Genomic DNA, 4,532 nt, shown 5'->3' with positions numbered 1-4,532 from the left:
GGAGCTCTGATAGAACAGATTTGTCTCCCCATGCAGCGATCAGATCCAGTATCTTCCGTACAGTCCATGCTGGAGCTCTTTTTGGATTTGGGACTGCATCGCCACCCATGCTGATCAGAGCTCCACACTGGGCAAATTCAAAAGTTCGCGGGGCTTTTCCTATCAACCTGGCCAGTGCATCTGAGTTCAGATTGCTTTCCCGAGTGGTCACAATGGTGCACTGTGGGATACCGCTCGGAGGCCAATACCGTCGAATTGCGGCCACACTAACCCTAATCCGACATGGCAATACCGATTTCAGTGCTACTCCCCTCGTCAGGGAGGACTGCAGAAATTGGTTTAAAGAGCCCTTTATATCGATATAAAGGGCTTTGTTGTGTGGACGGGTGCAGGTTTAATTCTGGTTTAACGCTCCTAAATTTGGTTTAAATGCGTAATATAGACCAGGCCTCTAAGCTGTAACAGCCACTTTTGTCTTGTATTTGTTTTACATTTGCTTTGTTGACTTTCCTTCCTTGAGTCCAGAGGCCAGGGGTCGACAACCTTTCAGAAGTGGTGTGCCAAGTCTTTATATTCACTCTTAATTTAAGGTTTTCATGCCAGTAATTCATTTTAACTTTTTTAGAAGGTCTCTCTCTCTCTGTCTATATTATATAACTAAACTATTGTTGTATGTAAAGTAAATAAGGTTTTTAAAATGTTTAAGAAGCTTCATGTAAAATTAAGTTAAAATGCAGAACGCCTGGACCGGTGGCCAAGACCCGAGCAGTGTGAGTGCCATTGAAAATCAGCTTGTGTGCCACAAGTTGCCTACCCCTGATCCAGACTATGGTGAGGAGGCAATATTGGGAGCGGGACTGCAGAAATCCAAGCACCATGTGAATATGACTTATATCTTAGCAGCCCACTCTTGTCTATTAGTGCCCCCTGGAAGAACTCATCATTGGTGTTCCCACATACCATCACCTCCCAAAACAATTCTAGCTGGTTCTGAATCTTGGGCATATGGCTCTGCTTTACTACATAATTGCAGACCTCCTAGTGCTGCTGTAGTTAAGACTAAATTTAAGCACAAACTTAACTGCAAAACTTTTTTCCAGGTTGAAGCTTGGTACACAGCACAAGGCCTTACAATGCAGCACTTATTTATTTTTAGTCAAAGAATTTAGTGTAAAATGAAATATTTGTGAAATTGCGATGTTCTGTGAACATATAACTTAAAAGCAGCTTTGATACAGAAACAATAAAATCATGGCAAGTAATCTATCCATAACTACCTATAACTGCCTTAAGGAACTGAAAAAGGAAAGGCTCTCAGAGATATTTAATTTTGAGAAATAGCTATAAAAGTGTACGGGAGCTACTTTTCATGAGGATTTTTACCACTTATTCCAACACATTTTAAAAACAGCTGACATAGTGCATGGTCCTGAAAACCCTTACTCACATGAGTAATCTATATTGAGACTACACGCCTGAGTAAGGATTACTGATCAGAGTGAACGTTCGTTGGACTAGGCTCATAAATTGATCAAAATGGCTGTAAAGATACCATTAGGAACCATTGTGTAAATAAGACTAGAGAAGATGGCTCAGAAAATTGGTATAACAACCTTATACTTCTTGGTCACCAGTTCAAATTCAGCCAACATCGCACATATAAAAATTGATGCAACGTTTTGCAATCATAGTCCAAAATGATATCGCTTAGAATAGGTTCATGGCTATCACTCTAGAAGACTGTAGTACTGTTTGCACAGTGTGTAGTGTGATCAACTATCGTTATCATCTGATGACTGGGAAATGAGTTGGTAACCTGAATTTTGTTCCTGGTAGACAAGTGCTTGTATCACAAAAACTACCATGACAGCTGATACCCTTAGAGGAAGTCACCTGGACTGAACCGATTTGCAGGCTGAATTAGCCTTTCACCCCCAGAGGTCATCTCCCCAAAATAGGTTGAGACGTGTTGACAGGAGAGAGTGGAGGAGACGTGCATTTTAGCTGTCTGTTCTGTAATGTTCTGTAAAATCCAAATTCTGATGACAGTTAATGGTGTGCAAACACAGAATAACTCCCCATTGATTTAAGTGGGTTACTTTGGATTTAAATTGGTATAAATGATAAGAGAATTTGACCCATAACCTCAGTTGGTTCAGATGCTGAGGGTTCATTAGCATTTTGTGCTTTTAAACGTCCCTTATTACTAGTGTAACATCCTACACACGTATCCTTGTGCTTTCAAATTATTTTTGTCATAAGGACTCATTCAGTTGTCAACAAATGCTGCTATTACTTTAGTTCACAGATTTACATTTAGCTTTATACTCCCCAGGTTACGAATAATACTACTGTACTAGAATTACTCCACTCTTCTGGCTAAAAGCCCTTTTAGAGCCTTCACACATTACTAATATTTGCCAGTGATTCGTATTAGTGATTACAATTACTAGTGCCTGAATATATAATCTTAACTATATGAGACTAGCAGTCTGCTACAATTATAGATGGGATTGGTAGCACTATCTGTTTTAAGGTTGCCCAACACTTCCTAATTGTAAGACCCTGTTTTCGGTTACCAAACTTTAATTGTTTGGTCAGAAATATTCAATGTGAGGAATCTGCCTCAAGCTGGTTATTATTATTATTATTTGTAAATTTTAGCCAAAATGGTTTGCTGTTTCCTGGGGGAAAATATGTTGTTTTGCTCATGTTAAAAAATATTCTTGCAGCCTTTTCTTGAGAAGCTTTAGAGCAGTGGTGACAGCAAAATGACTGACCAAGTATTCTACAATTGGTTAACAATTAAATCAGTGTTCTAATATCATGTGATGCAACGAGCCACAGGAGACACATTAAAGAGCCATTCGGGGCTCCCAAGCCTCAGTCTGAGTATCACTGCTCTAGAGCTTTGGAGTATGAAATTTGGCAAAGGAGTTAGCTTTATGCAGGAATGTGTCTTTTGCTGTCCCCGTGACAATCTGTCCATATTTGGTCATTATAACCCTTTGAAAAATTGCAGTTCACCCATGCTCAGAGATTTCTTAGATTCTAGCAGCTAAATTCAACTGAAGGTTCTGTCTGTACTGGGCATGCTGTAGTTAGGGGCTGAGCACAAATTTCTTGCAATTGCAGCTCTGCACTGCTGCGGGCTGTGCTGGGTTTGGGCACCTGAACAGAGAGCCAGTCTCTCCTCGTCTATCAGTCATCCTGCTGCTGGGCCTAGGAGTGTGGCAGAGGAAACTGCCTTGTTCATATACAGACGGGATGGTATCTGTGTGGGGAGAACAGAACTGGGACTAGGAGTTGGCACAGGGGAGACTGGAAATGGCTGGGCAAGGTGATTCTGACTGAGAACTGTGGGGAGAGCAATGGAAGAGGGGGACTGGGAGCCAGAAAGTGGGGAATGACTGAGACCAGATGAGGAGTGAGGGGAAACTGGGACTTACTGGGCAAGGAGACTGGGAGTGAGAACCGGTAGGGCGGAGGGAAGGAGGTGAAGAGAGAGAGGAGACAAATCTGACAAGAAGTGGATGTCCATGGGGAGAACTGAGACTGGAGGGGCAAAGAGGCTTGGACAAGGAGCTGGGAGGGGGAGGCTGAGGGATGCTAAAACTGGATGAGTAGCCCAGGGAGGGACTTTAGGACAGAGAGTCAATGGAGAATGTGGATGGTGGGGGGAACCTGGAAGCCAGGGTAGGAGAGAGACAAATTGGATTGAGACAGAAGGTAAGGAAACTGGGACTGGCTGGGCAATGCAACTGGAGTGAAGGACGGACTGGGACTGGGAGTCTAGAAGGGTGAGACTAGGACTTGTTGGGCAAGGAGAGTGGAATGAGAAGCCTGGTTGGCTAAGAGAGGAGAATGGGACTGGAACAAGAAGCCAGGAGTGGGGAAGAGGCAGGATGGGGATACGGACAGGTTGGAGGGAACAGCATAAAAGGGATCAAGCTTGGGGAGAATATGCAGAAGAGTCTGCGCCCATGAGGACACACTTCCCTTCAGTGCCTGGTGTGGTACCCAAGATCACCGTTTCTCTGGTATCAGCAAATATCTGTGAAATGCACTGACAAAGTGTCTCATCCCCTATGGACAAGGGGGCCCAATGATGGCATTTCCCAACTTTTGAGTGCTTGACTTTTCACCCTGGATAGTGTTCTTTTAATGTAGGGTTTTTTTGTGTGTGTAATTGTACAGCAGTTGTGACTCCCAGCCTTTTCATTTTACCCAATTTAAGCTAGATTCTTGGCCTTACTAAGGCCTTTGCGCTGCCTTTAAAAATCTCCCTCAAAGAGCCAAATTCCAGCCAGTGCAAATGATGATTGTGCCTAGTGCCTGCTTCTTTCCATTCAACTGCAGTCAGATTGGGTTGCTCCAGATCCAAATGTCATGGTCACTGAAGATCCACTGCAGGTTAGAGTATCTACACAATGGAAGATGGACAGCAGGGCATGAGGAAGCCTAGCACAGAGGCTCATTAGTTGAGAGTCAGGAGTCTAGTGTGGCAATCACAAAAGCCTGAAGTACTCCTA

This window comes from Chelonoidis abingdonii, chromosome 5 (genome assembly GCF_003597395.2).
Source record: "Chelonoidis abingdonii isolate Lonesome George chromosome 5, CheloAbing_2.0, whole genome shotgun sequence".
Taxonomy (NCBI): Eukaryota; Metazoa; Chordata; order Testudines; family Testudinidae; genus Chelonoidis; species Chelonoidis abingdonii.
The sequence above is the reverse complement of the archived record's forward strand: the minus strand, read 5'-3'. Positions refer to the sequence as shown.